The 20,422-nt window shown below is 40.6% G+C and overlaps 1 long non-coding RNA gene across 1 annotated transcript in view; it reads left to right on the forward strand.

Moving 5' to 3' along the window:
* Positions 1-19,993, forward strand: part of LOC117200543 (uncharacterized) — a 112,264-nt gene extending 92,271 nt beyond the window's left edge. Inside the window, exon 3 of the long non-coding RNA XR_004482128.2 lies at positions 19,698-19,993. This is a non-coding gene — a long non-coding RNA (uncharacterized LOC117200543). The remainder of the gene's footprint in view (positions 1-19,697) is intronic.
* The last annotated feature ends 429 nt before the right edge of the window (positions 19,994-20,422 follow it).

Raw genomic sequence — 20,422 nt, forward strand, 5'->3', positions numbered from 1 at the left:
TGATAATAAACTCTAACTACTTAACTAAGATAAACATAAAACCAGAAACAAATTAGATGCAGAAAGCAAACCCCAAGTCTACAGTTGCTCCCCAAGTCCACAGCCTCAATTTTGGGATGATTTGTTGTGTATCCATGTATTCCACAGATGCAAGGTACATCAAGTTGATTGTGGAGATTTAATCTGCTGCTCCTCAGGCTGCTGGGAGAGATTTCTCTTTCTCTTCTTTGTTCACACAGCTCCTGGGGTTCAGCTTTGGATTTGGCCCTGCCTCTGTGTGTAGGTCACCTGAGGGTGTCTGTTCCCCACCCAGACAGGACGGGGTTAAAGTTGTAGCTGATTAGGGATCTCTGGCTCACTTGGGGGTGGGAGGTTGGAGGGAGGGGTACGGAATGTGTGGCGAGCCTGCGGCAGCAGAGGACAATATGACGTTGCAACAGCCTGAGGCGCACCATGTGTTCTCCCAGGGAAGTTGTTCCTGGATCTCGGGACCCTGGCAGTGGCGGGCTGCACAGGTCCGGGAGGGGAGGTGGGGATAGTGATCTGTGCTCGCACACAGGCTTCTTCGTGACTGCAGCAGCAGCCTTAGCATCTCATGCCCGTCTCTGGTGTCCACGCTGATAGCCGTGGCTCACGGCCGTCTCTGGAGCTCGTTTAGGCGGTGCTCTGAATCCCCTCTCCTCGCGCACCCTGAAACAGTGGTCTCCTGTCTCTTAGGCAGGTCCATACCTTTTCCTGGACTCCCTTCCAGCTAGCTGTGGCGCACTAGCCCCCTTCAGGCTGTGATCACGTAGCCAACCCCAATCCTCTCCCTGGGATCTGATCTCTGAAGCCCGAGCCTCAGCTCCCAGCCTCCACCCACCCCGGTGGGTGAGCAGACAAGCCTCTCGGGCTGGTGAGTGCCGGTCGGCACCAATCCTCTGTGCAGGAATCTCTCTGCTTTGCCCTCCGCACCCCTGTTGCTGTGCTCTTCTCCGCGGCTCCGTAGCTTCCCCCTCTGCCACCCGTAGTCTCTGCCCACGAAGGGGCTTCCTAGTGTGTGGAAACCTTTCGTCCTTCACAGCTCCCTCCCACTGGTGCAGGTCCCATCCTTATCCTTTTGTCTCTGTTTATTCTTTTTTCTTTTGCCCTACCCAGGTACGTGGGGGAGTTTCTTGCCTTTTGGGTGGTCTGAGGTCTTCTGCCAGCATTCAGTAGATGTTCTGTAGGAGTTGTTCCATGTGTAGATGTATTTCTGATGTATCTGTGGGGAGGAAGGTGATCTCTGTGTCTTACTCCTCCACCATCTTGAAGGTCTCACAAGTACATATGTTTGTCTGGTGGTGGAGCTAGCCATATAGAAGCGGAATTTTTTGCAAAATCAGTGAGACATATGGTATTTTTAAAAGTATGATACCAACAAGAATGTGGCTTCTCAAAAATTCTTGCTGCCTTGCTGCACCACACCAGCAAGTCACTTCAGAGTACACTGGGGCAAATCACTTTATGTCATTATGTCATGGAGCATAATGAAGCACAGAGGCTAATTGAACCAACAGGCCTCAGTGCTAATGTCTAAGCCAGACTGAAGGCTTGAAAAGTTTTCTGATGGGGATAAAGGGGAAAAGATTGAAAGCTGAAGTTAATGATGAAAGCAAATGAACCCCACAGGTGAAATTATTTCAATAGCAACATGTCTCAGAGCCAAAGTTTTGATGATTAATAAAATGAATAGAACAGGTCAGGAATTCCCAGGCTGCCTCAGGTCAGAGTGATGGGTCAATCAATACGTAGCAGGATTGCCTGCTGCCTGGGGGCCAGAACCCACTGACCAGAGATGCACGGTGAAGGGGGAAAATATGGGTCACTGGAAAGGAAATGGTTCTTTTTTACCCCTTGAAATTGGAAAAAGTAGCAATGTAGGGCTCATTTGTTCGTGTCCTCTCCTTTTTTTTTTTAATTTAAGAAAGACCTCAAAGAGCATGTTACCTTTTAAAAATTTATGGAAGGGTATTTTTAAAAAGAAGGATAAAAGAAGGATACAAAAAGTCCCACCAGCCAATCCCCATAAAAGTCAGTTAAAAGACTTTATTTTAATCTGTTCATTTTTTCCTCTGAATTTAAAAGTCATGCATGTCTACTGTAGGAAAAAAAAAAGAAAAATATAGAAAAACATATGGAGGAAAAGAAACAACCACTAATATTTCTGCTCTCAGTAATAACTATTACTCATATTTCAGTGTATCTTATTTCCAGTGTTTTACAGATTTTTTCCATAGTTAAAGCTATAACATACATACAGTTTTATATCCTGGCTTATTTAACTTAATGATATGCATTTTTACCTTTAAAATTATTATAAATGTTTTTTAAGGGCACCATTATATCTCACCGTATATGCAGAGTATTCCCATGTTGTTGGACATTTCCCTTTCCATTTTCTGTTATTATTACTAATCTGTGGTGGAGATCTTTGAGCCAGGATCATTGTTCACATTTCCGGCTATTTTTAGATGATTGATCCTAAGGATTTTTCTAAACTTAAACTCCCATTTGTGGGGAAATAGGGCCTCAAATAAGTATGTGCAATATATTCCAGAGATGGAGCCCTCCACAGGAAAATTCTTGACTTATGTCTCACTGTCACTGTGCGATTTACCATTGAGTGTAATTCACCAGATTGTGTAATTCACAAAAATCATTCTTGCTCCAACTTCATCCGCCACATATATGCAGCACAGAGCCAATCTGATGGGCCATGTGAAGCGTTGTGCAGTTGTGGTTACTGTGACTGGAGATTCACTGCATTTAGGCATTGTAGAAATGCAACCCTTCAAGGCTGAGTAACCCTTTCCATAGACACTACTACAGCTAGATAAATGATACCTGGGGAAAGTTATAAATTTCTATCGCTTGATTTCAACCGGAGAATGTAATACCACAATGCCGACTCCTCCGTCCTCAGCAGATCACAAACAATGATAGACTTTCCATCTGATGTGACAGGGCAGCTGAATCTACTGTAGCCATTTCTGACTCTGCAAGACTGTCAAGCTCACCACTGAATAATATAAAACCTGCATTTGCCAAATCTCTCGCTTACATGCCAGATGGAGGAAAACTGCCACCATGTCTAATTTGTAAGCTCGAGTATCTGATCAGAGGGAAAAAAAAATCATTATACTTGTGACGAAGAATGGAAAGAACCATATCATGCTCCACGAAGGGTGAACTTATGGAGGAAGAAAAAAAGAGGAATGTGTCAACTGACAACACAATCCACCTATTGCTCGATAAGGTTAATACTTGTTCATGTAAACATATAAAAGCTACATTTTAATAAAACTGAGTGTGCTCTAGAAAGTACTTCTTTTCAAGGCTGCAAAATTGCTGTAGCCCTAAAACCCTTTGATAAATGAGCATTTCTAGGATAGGCTGAAATAGTGGGTCAGAGAAAAGTGAAATATACTATAGAGGAAGGATTTAACCTAATCAGAATGTAAACCTGCATGGGGTAAGACTATGCTCATTTCTTTCTCTCTGTTTAGATCTGACATAGATTTATACATATTTAGGCACTGTTTTTACTGAGCGATGATAACATGATTGGGGTAACAATAATGCACTTAAAATTTTTAAGTACCTTACAGCCCATACAGTTGAAAATGTAGCAGAATATGCCACCCCAAAATATACCACTTTGGCATTAGGATTATTTTGAACTGAAGGAAATTGAGAAGAAGCAGATATAAGAAAAAGGGTTTTTTCTGTCCTCCCTCTATTTGCTTAAAAGCAGGATATAAATTTGCAAAGTGTTCCCTGCTCCTTTCTACCAGGAAGAGAAGTTAATCACCAGAGACAACTTTAGACCCTTAGCCCAGAGACAATACCAGAGGAACCTACATAACAAACCTCGCTAAGACTAGCTCTCAGCTACCATTAGTTTCCCCATATATTTGTCTTCCCACAGTTTACTGTCCCTTGAAGCTCAAAGTCCTTTTCCTTTGTCTTGCCCCTGCTCTAAAAATTTATTGTTCTTTTGTTAAGATACTACATAAGTCCAAGTTTTAGCCACCCCTTTGAGTTACTCATCGCTGGGTACTCCCAAGAGCATGCGTGATGCACACGTTAATAAACTTATGTTTGTTTTTCTCTCATGAATCTGCCTTTTGTCATTCTGATTTACAGGGCCCCAGCCAGAGAACCTAAAATGGGTAGAAGAAAAAGGTTTTTTTTTCCCCTCCCTTCACAAAGTGTTCATGTCCATTATTTTATTTTGATATACACACGCTGATACAAATTACAAAACTCAAAGGTGGATAGACATGATATTTATATATGAGGAAACTGAGACTCAGATAAAATTCATATGCAGTATTTCACAACCACTAAGAGATGGGTCTGGGACCGATACCAAAGTTTTCTGTCTTTCTCCTGTACTTTTGTATACAAGACAAAATCTTAAACTTAGCATTAAGAAACTTGATTTGGACTCTCGTACAAGGGTCATGAGGGTGGAGCTTCCTTGCCTATGGCTTAAAAAGGTGGGTAGCAGAAACGTTCCATTCAACCATAGATGGCTTGAATGAGTCTTGCCACGATGCATCAGCAGGAGAATAAACAATTCTAAAATGGTCCCAAGAGGAACTTTGTGGTTTGGGTTCTTTAACCCTTGTAGTATTTCCTGTTCTAGCATTCCTTTCATTAGACCTTTAACTTTTATTTTCTAGTTTATTTGCTTTTCCATTACAGTCATAGTGAGTGAAAATGTCACCCAGTGTCAGAGCAGACATAGGAGTAGGAAAACAACATGGACTTTGGGGATGTAGGCACTGTATTGGGGTTTTCAGTAATTTGGGGTAAATCAATGAAGAGGAAAGCTGGTAAAGATTAATGGAATAATGTATGTGAAAGGGTAGTGACATTAGAGAGTGCATACTTTTTTATTATCATTAGGATGCTTTTTTTTTTTTTTTTGGTGGCCTTTCCTGCTGCAGAGCACAGGCTCTGGCCATGGCTCACGGGCGCAGCCGCTCTGCGGCATGTGGGATCTTCCCGGACCGGGGCACGAACCCGTGTCCCCTGCATCGGCAGGCGGACTCTCAACAACTGCGCCACCAGGGAAGCCCCCAGGATGCTATTTTTAAGTGATAGTCTGTGTAGGTGTATTTGTGTCTCTGTATATGGTATAATGCCTGTGTGTGTGTCTTTGTGTGTGTTTGATATGTATACATGTGCATGTGTGTGTAGTATATGTGTGGGTGTGTGTGTGTGGATTTTTTTACAACGTACAGTAAAATGTTGGGGCAGTCGGTTAGAGCTATGAACTGATGGGCTGAACTATTCTCCTTTTTATTTTTTGCACCTGAAATCTCTCTATTAATATTTGACTATGTGAGTAGAATTAATATTTGCACCTGCACTAAAAATAACTTTTCATAACTTCCTGAGACTTTTGGTCTTCTTTGAAGCCAAAAAATAAGAGAGAGGATCTTAGGTAACTTACTTGCATGTGAGGATATTCTAGGTCTGACTTAGTCGCTGACTTGCTGATTGCACTTCTGCAGAGCTTGGGTGAAGGCTGTAGTCCTGTGTCCTCAGTTCTCCTGAGGTGGTGCGTGGCCACCCCTCTAATTTGAGTCTCTGGGGTTTTTTTTGTTTGTTTTGTCTTCACCTCTTCTTAATAGACTAGCAGGGAGATTGAAGAGTACACTGTAGATTTCTGTACCTTCCCTGATTTTCAGTCTGTATAGTGGAAAGACTGCCAGATTACCCTCCAATATAGTACTTTGTGTGTGACATTTTGAAGATATTCCCAAATACGCCTTTTCTACTCCTTGCCACAATGCATGTCACTCTTTGTTGTCATGTTTCACTACTGGACTCTGGGTACCGTAAGGGCGGAGACGGTCATATTTGTGCCTGGTTCCTGGTATGTGACCACCAACTAAATACTGGCCTGAAGGCATACATGAATCAATAGCAAGTAACTGGGGAAAGCTCCCAGAATCTAATGCAAACGGTGAGTGTAAAGAATTAGTCCTGGACGTGCAAACTTTCTCCTCTGCTGACGAGGCAAACAAAGCCAATTTTTTGAATAACTACATTGTAAATAACATTAGTGGCAGATTTTACTGGAGCAGTGAGACATCCCATGTAAAAAAGAACCTCTTTTCTCTGTGTGAAGTTTCAGTTTATTTTGCTGAGTGCAAAATTCTTTTATATACTTTACAAGAAGGAAGGAGGCATGCTTTATTATATAGGCATAAATGCAGGATAAGGCACTTTGAAAAAGAAAAGCAATTGAAATTCTGTATGGAAAGTGTTTTAAGAGGCTAATGCAGGCGCACTGCTGTATGTTCCGGAGTAAAGTGACCATGAAAAGGAAAGAAAAGAGGCAGAAAAACTTCTTCCAATTTGTACCAATAAAATGTAAATGCTTGTTATTTTGCTGTGAACATCATCGTATTGGATTTGGAGAGCACTGTTTTCCGGAATTTAAAATGCAACAATCCATAGAGAGAAACTGTTCCTCTGACAACCAAACCTTGAAAAAAAAGTTTAAGATTAAAAGCAAATACATATGAACAACAACAAAAAATCTCTCAATTCACATACTGGAAATCAAAAGAATTTTATTTCAAATTATGAGCAAGAAATGCCCTGCCTGTTTACTACCTGCATTTTCCCAATAATTTATAATTAGAACCCAGCAGTAAGTATTGATTTCCAGTTGATGGATATCATCTGTGCCCTAATAAACTGACAGACCTTCAGAAATCTATCCAGGGAGACCTTTAGAATACATGACATGAGTTAAACATATTTTATTTAACACCCGAGGAAATTTGCATTTCATCTCTCAGGCTTTTATGAAGCTGTGTAAATGATTTAGCTCAGCTCTTAGATTTCAGAGTCATTTCATTTCAATTTGGGAGCACTCTTATATAATTCTTAGCCTTTGTTCAACCAAATGTAGATGACCGATATTTAGCACGTGGAATAACATGTCAAAAGTGTGGGATGCTTCAATTCACGGTTTGTGGATTTAGTAAAGATGTGAAATAAAGCCTTTGATGCGTGTAAAAATCACAGTAAAATGTAAGTGAAACCTAATTGTAAAATGTAAATGAGGTCTAATTGTTTACCATGCTCTTGTAACTGGAATCCTGCTGGGTAATATGCCACAGCATCCCCTAGGAAGTGGTGATACCACATTCATTGAAGTCCAAGGGAGGTTTAGCTCCTACAAATGCTATCCTTGTTTATGAGAAATGGGTGGCACATTTCTTCCAGGAGCGAGATCTTCTGTTTTGTGTGGTTGGCAGCCTATTCAAGGCATAACCACTGAGGACAGGATATTCATACAGAAAAGGCCAAGAATCAGTGTACCTAAAAGATTGCTCAGAACAAACTGAGGATCCTAGGCTAATGCATTATTTTACTAGCATTATTTTATTTCATTAGTTTTATAATCTGAGAAAAAAAATGAAGTGGAGAAGGTCTCATCATTAAATACTTGGCATTACTAATAGGTCAATTTACCAAAACTTCCATTTAGATTTTTGTAGCAGAACCAATTTTTTTTTTTTTTTTGGTCCTGTTTTGTTTTTAAGGAAGACAGCAGCAACTTGCAGGTTTAGTATGAAGTAGGGCCCTTCAGCATTTCTGTGTGGATTTTGTTTGTTTTCTGGAAAAAAAGGATCCTATTAGCAGGTTCATTTGTATAATAATCATTCATTAAAATAGACTCCGTGGCAATAAAATACTGTACTTGAATTCCAGCACAAAGCCTTTAAAAAGCTAAAATGTCAAAACAATAAAACTAATTAAGGCAACAAAATGGCTTTTTCCAGCTTAATGACAAGCTGGTCCAAAAACACACTTCAATGATTTTTCTTTCCTCCAGAGACACTTTAAGTAAAGCAAGGATAGAATTTTCTGCAATCATTATCTAGCCCAGCGTCATCTAGGAACCTAGCCCAACTGAATTGTGTGGCAGAAGAGGTAACATGTCTACCTTTGGCTAGTTTCTCTCCCTCCTCCCTCACTCCTTCTTCCTTCTCTCCCTCCTCTCTCCCTCCCTCCTCCCTCCCTCCCTCCCTCCTCCCTCCCTCCCTCCCTCCCTCCTCCCTCCCTCCCTCCTTCCTCCCTCCCCCCCTCTCCCCTCCCCCCTCCCCCTCCCTCCCTCCACGTCTCCTGCAAATATTTATGAGGGTTTGCTGTGCTGCAGGCACTGTGGAGGGGTAGCAAACTGAGCCAGCTGTGAATCTGGAAGTCGAACAGCTGATGAACTAGAAAAGGAGACAACAGGTAAATAACTCTAATTGGGGGAGAAAAGTAACACGTTTCAGAACTACAGAAAAGTTGCAAGAATAATACACAGCACTCCTCCCCCTGTGCCCAGAGACTGGATTCAACTTTTGCCAATTTTTCCAGCAGTGTTCTTCTAGTAGCAGAGGATCCAGTCCAGCATCATGAGTTGCTCCTGGTTGTCACGTCTCTCTATTCTCTTTAATCTGGAATAATTCTTTAGTATGTCATTGATTTTTATGACTTTACCAATTTTAAAGATCATCGGCCAGTCATTTTACAGAACATCTCTTGCTTTGGGATTGGCTGATGTTTCCTTATGATTAGATCCTGGTAATACGTTTTTGGCTGGAATATTACAGATGATGTGCTCTTTTTGTTATATCCTATTGAGTGATATGTGATGTTTATTTTTCCCACGGGTGGTGGTGTTTACATTTATCATTTGGTTTACGTAACGTCTGCCAGGTTTCTCCACTGTAAGTTACTTTAAAAAAGTATATGGATTAACAAATATTTTGTGGGCAGCGACTTTAAGACCATGTAAAATTCTGTTCCTCACCACATGTTCATTCATTAGTTTTAACATCCTCTGATGTTTCATTATAATGGTTGCCAAAAGATGGTTTTCTAATGCTATTTTTCCCTTTATATTTAGTATATATTTTTATTAGGTGACTTTCTGTTATAAGGAATAGCTGTCTCTTGTATTTATGTGGCTTTTAATTAATTTATTTATATCAGTGTTGACACATAGATTCTGTGTGTCAGATTTCCTGAGAACTCTTTTATTATTCAATGGGTTATAATCCATCCCTATAATTATTTATTCTGATGCTCAGTTTTCCCCAGATTTGGCCAGTGGGAGCTCCTTCAAGTTTGCTTCTATGTCTTTTTGATATGACCCCATTATTCTATGACCATTTCCTGGTACCACATTATATTTCAGGCTCCTCTTGTGCCAAAATCATCTGTGCTACAAGAATCATCCGTGTTTTCAAAGAGCTCTGGCACGTTCAGGGTGATCTTTGGAAACCATATATATGCACGTTTACAAGTGTATTTATTTTATATCTATTTATCTATATTGACAACTTTGAATTTACATTGATTTCTCCAATTCCAAACCAACACCACAGGTTCCTTCTAGCCTCTTCCTTTCCATGCTTCCATCACTTTTCCAACTGGGAGAATCCTGGCTCCCATTATTTTAATATTCCTACATTTAGCCTGTCCATCTGCCCTTGTGTGGTACCATTCTCTGCCCTTCCCCTCCCGTAGACCCCCTGCTGGCCCCGATCCTGGCTCAGGCTTGCTTACTCTGGTGTCCTCCTTGTTCAGGCCTGCCTGTGCCTTTTTGATGAAGGAAGAAAGGGACGGAGGGAGGGAGGGAGGAACTATTTTTTAAAAAAAGGGAAGGGATGGGAAGAGGAATGGTGGGTATTTGTGGTTGACGATTGTTTGGTGTGTAAACATTCTTTCATTTTAAATACAATTAATTTTTTTTTTTTTTTTTTTTTTTTTTTTTGCGGTACGCGGGCCTCTCACTGTTGCGGCCTCTCCCGTTGCGGAGCACAGGCTCCGGACGCGCAGGCTCAGCGGCCATGGCTCACGGGCCCAGCCGCTCCGCGGCACGTGGGATCCTCCCGGACCGGGGCACGAACCCGTGTCCCCTGCATCGGCAGGCGGACTCTCAACCACTGCGCCACCAGGGAAGCCCAAATACAATTAATTTTGATTTGATAGCTGTCCTCATTGTGCATACAAGTTCAGTATTAGTTGACAAAGCAGTAGCTTAACTCTACTTGAATAATTCTCCTCACATATTCTCATAGTAGCTATCATGCATTCATTCAGGAGCTTATGGAACACCTAGACCTTTCTGATTGTTCTCATCAGGTCTAGTCTAGAATATTAATATTCATTAGATAGTAAAAAGGTTAATTTTGTTTTCCTAATATTTTCTAACATTTCCTAATATGAGCAATTTACTCATGAGAAAAATACTTAAATTTGAAATAAAAACTACAGTTATTGTTATAATAAAATCCCTATGAATCAGTAGTCTGTCTCATGTTCAGTATCTCATAGGGATTTGGAGGAAGACTCCATTAATGAGGTATTTGAGCTAGGGCTTGAGGAGTAGGTAGGACTTAGACCATTGTTTCTTCAAGTATATTTCTTGGAGAATTAGTCATGTGAAATGGACTTCAAAAAAGTGTTCTGTAGTCCAATAAATTTGGTAAAATATATTATACCAATTGCTTGCCTTAAAAAAATTCCAAAAGACCCTGAGAAGTCCTTGAGTAAAGAAATTTGTTAAACTTTATTTTACTCAGCTTTTCTTATACTTGTTTAATGATAATTTTTTTGTGTGTGATAATCAACCAGTTAAAAAAAAAATTGTTTAGGCACATGGGGAAAAGATAATTTAAAATGAAAAACAGGAAAGTGGTGGGGACTTGAGTACTCCGGGTTGCCAGAAAAAATGTTATAAGTAATAGAGGTACACAAGGTTAAGAGTCTTGAATACAGGCGCAATACTTTTGCTTTATTCAAATCAATAGGCAATTACGATATTTTCTGCAAATATTACTGTTTATACAGATTTGAGAAGAAATAACATTTGTTGAGTAGTTCAGTATCTCCTACATCTCAGCTACACACATACACACACACGCACACCAAAGACTTAAACTACCTAACCCACAGAGCTTACTCTCTACATTAATAGGACTTGACTTTTCTATTGTCTTAAATAAGGTAACTTTACCCTTCTAGGAGAATTTTGCACAGGCAGATAACTTGATTGTTCATTATAAGAATTTTCCAAAAAGACATCAATTCTTCAATGGAAAGTATCAACAGTTTACAAAGTCCCAGATTCTTTGAATTCCTTGCCTCGCTGTTTCCACTTGAAGGAGATCAGAATATGTCACCCCAAATATGCCACTTTGGCATAAGGATTATTTTGAGCTGAAGATAATTGAGAATCACCAGAGGCAGAGAGAAGCTGTCTCAGATTTTCCCTTATCTGACTAAAAGCAACAACTTTTGGAAAATAACACTGCCATAAATGCCTTCCTTTGGGCAGATTTACTCCCAGAGGGGAAAATGGGAATGGGAATAAAACCTACCCCAAATCCCTTGTCTGGGGAAATTTTATGGCCCTGAAGGAGAAAGAAAGACCCCCTCATACTGTATAGATGAACATTATCATAAGCTTTCTTATCTCCTGATTGTTATCCTGAAAGCTCTGTGTCTTTCCTAAACAAACCTATTTATTCTTCCCCCAAGAAGCCTTTTCTCCCCTCTCCCCCTCCTCTACTAAGTTGGGTACATAAGCCTTTACTTTAACCATGTAGTGAGCCAGGTACTTCTTTCCTTGGCATCCTGTACAAATAAATCTTTTCTCCTGCTAATCTGTCTTTTGTCGGTTTAATTTGCAGGCCTCAATCACTAAACTTGAGAGAATAGATGAAAAGTTTTTCTTTCCCTACACACCAATCCTAAACTGTTATATCATGATTCGTACTCAATCCTAACGGAGTCCCCACACTGAAAGACCTAATTTAACGCAAACTTCCAATTCTAACTAAATTCTGATCTTGCTTCCACCTCTGAGACACCACCAAAGCTCTCTTGAGGTGGTATTCTCCCTCACTGTGGTAAGCAGTAAACTCAGCTCTGTCTTATCAACAGGGTTTGTGGGTGATAACTGGGGAGACATATGACATTCTTTATGTCTGTCTGTCTATCTATCTCCCTCCCTCCCTATCTATAATTTAAGTCATTTTAAAAAACTGATAACTCCCAACAATTTTAAACTGTTAAAAGAGAGATGGTTGTTAGAGAGGGTCCGGTAGCAGTGCTACTCAGGAAAGGCTTCAACCTCTAAATCAGTATAATCTTGAGGTAAAACATGGCTTTAGTTTGGCTCGCGTTCTCACTTTGTGGTTAAGAGAAAAGTAAGGGGTGTGAGTAAATGAGACTTAGCTCTGGAAGACTGAGAAAGGGCTTCTCCTCAAGGTGCTAGAAACTGAAGCCCTGGGATGACCCAGAAACAGTATGAAATTGGTACACTTCCTGGAGAAGCCTTGCCTGTTTTGAAGGTTGTGAAAGAAAGCCCTGTGAGTAGAAAAATCCGTGGCAGCCACATCTAAAATGTTTCAAGGGGAAAAAAAAATTAAGTAATTGCTTACATATCCCACAGAGCAATAGTTAAACAACAACAAAACCCCACCAAAGTTAATAATTTTAATTTACCCTTAATTCAATGGATGCATTCTTTCCCTTATAGCTTCAATGAGATGTTTGCAAATGCACTTTCTTTTTTTAAGGCAATGTATTAATACCATACGAAGACTTTTTCATCCTGTGTTTGGTTCTTCATAAACACTGTCAATACCGTTCTCATTTTCCCATTTACAGTTCTTGATTCTTGCCTTCTGGATGCCATGAAGTCATCCTAATCCAGAAAGATTTGAAAATGGAAAAGGTTTTCAGTTACTGTTATTATTATTATTTTTATATATAGGCTTTCTGTTCCCATATTTCTTTTTTTTTTTTTTTTAAAGGTCATTTATTTATTTATGGCTGCATTGCGTCTTCGTTGCCGCACACGCACGGGCTTCAGTAGTTGTGGTGCGTGGGCTTAGTTGCTCCACGGCATGTGGCATCTTCCAGGACCAGGGCTTGAACCCGGGTCCCCTGCAATATCAGGTGGTTTCTTAACCACTGCGTCACCAGGAAAGTCCCTGGTTACTCTTATTTATCTTTCCTTATACCGAGTAGGTATTTCTTAGGTCAACCATTCCCCTGTCCTCACTGTTCCTTCCCCCCAGGTTCATGTGTTTTACCTCCCTCCCAGCAGGCATGTAATTCTGAGAACTGGGTTCAGTTACCTCGACCTGCTCTCTCTTGCCTTGGGGTAAAAACTTCCACCTTTGCTTGCTTAGCTTCCTAAATATTTGGAAAAATGATTCCATGGTTAACATTCACATGGAACAAACTTTTGAGGCTGTTAAAGACATTTAAGTAGCGAACAGACACATATTGTATGTTTGCAAATTTGGGGCTGATTATTTTAGTAAGAACATTGCCCTGATCGTAGACAAAGAGCAGCCCTTGCCTCTTCATGGGTTGTCTGATCATTCCTTGAAAGAAAAAAATCCTTCAGATTTGTTAGATGAAAATACCACCTTATTAATTTAAATTGTATTTCTTCAAAAAAGATTCCCTAACAAAATAGAATTACTATGAAGTTTAAACTAGTTAATGTTTATTAGCTCTTTATATTTCTTCTACAATGTGTAGTTTGTTTGCATACTTTTCCCATTTTTCTGTTAGGATATTTATGTTTTACTTATTCATTTGTAAAAGGACTTTATGTAGTTAGATAACATCCCTTTATATTTCGTGTATGTACAAATATTTTCACCAGTTTATTATTGGTATTTTATATTTTGTGATATACAGAATCTTTAGATTTTTTTCAAATCAACAAACATGTATTCTGGGCTCCTTTTTTTTTTTTTTTTTTTGCGGTACGCGGGCCTCTCACTGTTGTGGCCTCTCCCGTTGTGGAGCACAGGCTCCGGACGAGCAGGCTCATCGGCCATGGCTCACGGGCCCAGCCACTCGGCGGCATGTGGGATCTTCCCAGACCGGGGCACAAACCCGTGTCCCCTGCATCGGCAGGCGGACTCTCAAACACTGCGCCACCAGGGAAGCCCTGGTCTCCTTTTATGCTTTATTTATTAATTTGTTTGGAGTGACTTCCATATCCTCAGATTAGAGGATCATCTACATTTTGTTTTCTTTTCTTTTGGTTTGGTTTTAGTTGTGTTGAAACGCTAAAGTTCCAGTACAAATTAGAAAGATATTTTTGACAAAAAAAGATTTGTATAGCAAAATATAATTATTACAAAGGATGAAAGTTATAAAATTTTGGAGTTAGAAATGTTAAGCTCATTTAGTTCAATTTAACTAACATTAATTTAGTGCCAGCTACACAAAAGTTGTTTTGATGGACATTTTAAGCCAGTGGCTCTCAGCCTTGGCTGGACGTTAGAATCCCTTGGGGAGCAGTCATTCTGTTTCTGGGCTCTCCCTCCAAGGATTCTGATTTCATTGGTCTGGATGAGACAGAGGCGTCGGCATTAAAAAAAAAATCTCCTTAGGTCCTTTTAACGTACAACCATGGCTGAGAACCAGCACAGTCCAGTTTTTTCATGTTTAGAAAAAGAAGCTAAGACTTGGTGAGGACTTGGCATATTAGAGTTTAGAGAAATGCTCAGGTGTCCTGATGTTTCTTCCAGCATCCTTTGCACTACACTTCAGTTTTTCTTTTAGCTGTGAGGTCATGGGACAGAAAAACCTGTGAATAATTTTCACCAGTTTTTTTCCTCCTCACCTTGGTGGGCAGTTGGTTTCACAGTTTCATTTATTCTTTTCCTAGTTTCTTTTCCTGCTACGATAACTGTTGGATCAATGCGTTGATTTAATATTTCCCGTCTCACTCCTCCTCCCACCTCGAAAGATAAGCAGATGGACTTAAGGAGCCAATTGTTTATTGGGCATTTGCATTGTTACCTGACACCCCGCCTTACTTTTCACACTCAGAGATTGGCAGTGGATTGAGAGGGAACTGGGATGGAGACAGAAGGATGAGTGAGGGAGAAATGACACAAGACATGAGCAGAAGGCAGCAGAAGAGCCAGAACGTTAAACAGAAGAATCTAATTCCTTCTGCCTTAGAATTCTTGTTCATCGCCAATGCAGTAAGACACTCTCAAACCCCGGAGATGTGGGAGGAGGGAAATTTTGCCAGAAGCAGAGGGGAGAGCCGTAGAAATAATTTCTGAAGCTCAAGTGCCTGATCAAGTTTACGATGACAGCTCTGCATCTTCTCAGGCACTGTGACAACCAACGCAGGATCTTGAGTCATCTAAGGCCTCTACTTTAGAAACAAAGGTAGCCGTGAAAAAGTTTGATCTATTTCCATTTCCAAATAAGATGAAAATTCACTTCAGAGTAAAATAACCCAACTAGTCGTTGGTGCTACAGGAGTCTTGTCTCTTTTATTTACTGTTATAATCTCAACACTTAGAACAGCGTTTGACACCTAGAGTTGGAGCTCAGCAATTATTTACATAAAGAATGAACGAGTATCAGGTCCAAGTCATCAGTGCAAATTCCCCGGGGGGTCAGGCAGCCGACTTAAGTGAATGCATTAGGTTGGATGGAGTGTCGACTGAAAAAAAAATGTACAACGTTAGAATTGTGATTTAAGTTGTTTGGGGCAAAATGAGGACTAGAGCCTGGGAGACAGCATTTCAGATAGTTCTGAGAAACTGCTCCAAAGAGGTCAAGGGAGAGGTCAGTATTATATATGATTTTAGTGAAGGGGGTTCGTGTAGTCAGGCACACATTTTGGCAGGGACTTGCTGCTGGTCACGAGGAGCAGATGTCACTGTTAATGATTTTAGTGCTTTTCTAGATGTGAGGAGATGCAAGAATTGGGCTCATAAAATCTTCTCCTGAAAATACCTGATTATCTGAAGGTCTGTTCTGCCAGTTTTCCCCAGAGTACAGAGTGCCTCATTCCTGATCTCCACCCTGTGAACTCCTTTCAGGGTGTGTTGAAGGTCAGCGGCTGCCGCGGCTAGTGACTTAATCCTTCAAGAGGCAGATGACAAGTGCCAATCTCTAGCTGGCAGGAGGACGATAGAGAAGCAGGGTATGGGGCAGACCGGAGGACTAAAGCGTTCTTTATTTGTTTCTCTTTTTAAATTAAAATGCTTTGTTCATCAGGCAAAGCTCTGAAGACCACATCTGGTACAGAGCTGCCAGTTTGTAAGATCTATTCCTAGTCACTGCAGCATTTCTGTCATTTCCTTGAGTTTAAGATTGTGGTGAAGCCAGGCCCCTCTGAGACTTATTTCTCAATGTGACAAGGATTTCCACAGGTTGCTTAGATTGTAGAGTCCAGCATTTTAAAGCCGAATGAGGCCTAAGAGATGGTAAGTGCAACCATTTCATTTTGTATCAACGAGGAAGCTGTTGCCCAGAGAGGTTAAGTGAAGTGTGCGAGGTTAAACAGCCTGGTAAAGGAATAGCCAATTTTGGATCCAGGGAACCGGAATTGCAATCTGGTGCTATTGCTCCTACACCACGCTGACGATGCACTTTATGGAAAAAAAGCTTTACGGCATTAATTCTCGAAATGATCGTTGCTGAACTGGAAGCGTGCCTGCTTTTATTTGAATTGAGATTTTATTTTTGCCTGCCTGGAGCAAGGAGATCATTATGGTATTTTAAATGAGGACCAAGGAATTACCTGCACTTCAAATATTAGCAGTTACATTCTGCTAAAGTTGCATGTGGACTGTCTATTAGAAACATGTCACAGGAAACAAGGAACATTTCATACTAATTGTTATAAGCATAGTATCCATCAAAATGTAAATTTCCCAAAGTGGGCTTTATGTGGATCATGATTTCCTTTATTACAAAATGGACGTGAAAACTCTGGCTGGCTCCTTGTTCTTATGTAAAACCTTCATTTCCTGTGGTGACTCCAATTTATTTTTTCCCAGCTTTAACAGCTCTCACACTGTGATTTTCTATATCTGTTGCAAATGTTCAACAATTTACAGTGCAAATTTTAGTCCATGGCTTTCTGCTTGTAGCTTTTCATGTATAAAGATTAAAGAATGAATGTGCAATCAGCAGATATATAGAAAACATCTCTTGCTAGAATAGATGGTTCAACTTCTGAAACCCCAGTGGAATTTATAATATCTACCTACAGCACTTCCTCTCTTTTGTATTGTGCCTTCTGATAAATAGGCTCCCAGAAGAGACAATTTGGGAAGCTGGAAAGTACTTTATTTTTCGTTATAGCATGACATAGACATAGCATTGTCCAGGACTTGCAGGTGGGAGAAACATCGGAAGCAGAAAGGCAGAAGGAGACGAGACCTAGGGGTGGTAGTGACTGACAAATCAAAAGAAAGTTTACGCCGCCTAACGAGAACCTTAAAGGCTAATGTTTTTTTGGAAAACAGCACAGAATTTGAGATTACACCTAGAATATTGCTTATTGGTTGTTGCTACCTCAGGACTTAAAAACATGGTAATGCAGTCAGGCACCTGCTGGTATGTTTAGTTAGAGGCAAGGGGCTACTTCCTGAAATTGTGTATGGTGTGTGTGTGTGTGTGTGTGTGTGTGTGTGTGTGTGTGTGTGTGTGTGTGTGTGTGTGTGTGTGTGTGTGTGTGTGTGTGTGTGTGTGTGTGTGTGTGTGTGTGTGTGTGTGTGAGAGAGAGAGAGAGAGAGAGAGAGAGAGAGAGACTTTTGCATTTCTTTAGTATAAAAATGCTTGCATATGTAAAAATGGTTTTCTTTGAATCTATAAAAACACAGCTGAAACAAAAGGGAGGAGGTATTCAGCCGGCTCAGTTTGCTCTGACCTGTCTATATGGGCAACCAGGAGTACTTCTCAGGCTGCAGGGATGCTGTTGATATTATTAGATCCAATCTGTCTGCATCAGATCTCCCTGACCTGAACCTCTCTTCCAGAAACAAGAGCTACTATTTCAGAAATGCATGAGTATAAAAGCTTTTGTTTACATCTTTGTTTGGTACCTTTTTGATTTGAGAGGACCTGATGGAAACATGTGAACTGCTCTGGGGGGTTCTAACCCAGCTGCTCTAACCCAGCATGTGCATTTGAAAGCACATTCTCACTGCCAGGTTATGGAGGTGACTGGCTAAGCACAGTGCATTGGGTGCAGAACCAGTGAGGACGGGGTAGTTTTATGGGCTGAATTGTGTCTCTTCAACAGTCATATGTTAAAGTCCTAATGCCCATACCTCAAAATGTCAGTACATTTGGAGATGGGGCCTTGAAAGAAGGAATTAAGATAAAATGAGGTCATATGGGTGAGCCCTAATCCAGTATGACGGGTATCTTCATAAGAAGAGGAAATCTGGACACAGAGAGACATAGAGGAAGAACTACTGGAAGAAGACAGCCATTGACAAGCTGAAGAGAGAGGGTCTCAGAAGAAACCAACCTTGCTCACTCCTTGATCTCCAACTTCTAGCTTCCAGAACTGTGGGAAAATAAATTTCTGTTGTTTCATCCACCCAGACTCTGGTACTCTGTGATGGTAGCCCTAGCGGACTTATACTATGAGTTTCAGGAATATATTAGCTTAATTTTAAATTATTTGTTTGATATGGTATTGACCTTCTGTGAATCTCGTATCCAGCCCCTTCTTTATGTCTCTCTTGCCATTACACTTTTAAAGACCATCTTCATTTTTTTCCTGGAATACACCTGAGCAATAATGAGAAAGCACTAGTCCAGGGATGGGGACGGGCCTCACCAGCCATGTGATAGAGATGATTGCTAAGGAAGGTAGAGGAGGGTTTGGGAGAAAATTCTCACTCTCTTGTGAGTCACATCTTCTCCACCCCTCCCACCATTGGCTGGTGGTTATGAGTATGGATTTTGTGAGACGTTAAAATAGAGGACTATTGGTATTATAAGCATATCATAATATATCATAATACATATTTGAAATGAGACTATACGTTCACTCTTGTAAATCTATTAAGAGGATGGAGAGATCATATTGACTAAAACTGTTCTGAGATTGAGACTAAGGTTGGTTGTTGTGTGAAATGAAGAATTTGGATGTACAACTAAAAAAAAAATCAGATTATATAAAAACTTATTAAATGATATTTTCTGCAAATGGGAGAGGAACAGTTGGTAAGAGCAGGCTGTGGGAAGCGGAGATGTGCCCAAATTGGACATTTCCTACTTGACAATTTTGCTTTCCAATTAGAAAAAACAGTGCCATCGCCCTCCTTTTGCATCACTTCAAAGCATCAAGTAGAATTCTTGTGCAGAAGACCATCCATCAACTTTGCTGATAGAATCTTTTTCCACAGCAAAGACGGATAACAGTCAAGTTAATGAAAGAGTATACAAAAAAACAAGAAACGTTTTTGGGGTTTTTTTTGCGGTACGCGGGCCTCTCACTGTTGTGGCCTCTCCCCTTGCGGAGCACAGGCTCCGGACGTGCAGGCTCAGCGGCCATGGCTCACGGGCCTAGCAGCTCCGCGGCATGTGGGATCTTCCCGGACTGGGGCACGAACCTGTGTCCCCTGCATCGGCAGGTGGACTCTCAACCACTGCGCCACCAGGGAAGCCCCAAGAAACGTTTTAAGATGACTTAACGGTATCTTAAATTTAAAGGGTTGAGTTGAGAAAGTAGACACTGGTGTTTTAAAAAATATAAACAAGGCCAAATTTGGATACTGTTGGAAAAAGAGAGAAACAAACAATGCAAATAATAAATAATAGTGTATATCAATGCCTTCTTATAGTATACTGTCCTGTGGAGCCTTTGGTCCTCCAAGCAAATGCTGGGAATACTTGAACCCCATCTATCAGGTTAGTAGGAATGCAGAATGAAGCCTAGATTGGATCAGGTAAGTGTTGTTGCCTCCCTTTCTAATGAGCAGCCAGAGTACAATTAATGAAAGCTACGTAAATGTGCTCCAGGCTGTTAAGATTACAAAGAGAGTTCAGGGCTGGGGATAAAGAATCAGAATAGGATCCACAATCAATTACAGAGAAGGTCCTCCTATCTCAGACAGGCACACACATTTTGATATCTCATCAGGGAGAAAAATGTAGGAACATGCTCCCTCCTATTTAGGGAATGATACGAGGGGGCTATTTTTGAATGATTAATTAAAGGGAATCAATCTTCATTGCTTTGCTACTGATGTGAAAAGCGCCAGGCCTGAGCAATAATCGCGTGCAATTATTCAACTACCCCTTTGGCAAGGACGACGTAATTAGTCCTGGTGGTGTCGAGAGATTCTCTTTATTCCCAACAAATTGGCAGTTTTAATCAAGTGTTGCTGGAAATTTATCATAACACAGGGAAAACAATAGGTGAAGTTACAGGGCCCCAAGCTGTGTGACTCCTATCTACAATGGTACAAATTTACAATGCTAACAACATGATAAATACTACCAATCCGTGAATGCGTTGATTATAATTTCATATCAGCACCAAGCCTTGGCAGTTCTTATTTGTTTA

Source organism: Orcinus orca, chromosome 3, assembly GCF_937001465.1.
Source record: "Orcinus orca chromosome 3, mOrcOrc1.1, whole genome shotgun sequence".
NCBI classification, from domain to species: Eukaryota; Metazoa; Chordata; class Mammalia; order Artiodactyla; family Delphinidae; genus Orcinus; species Orcinus orca.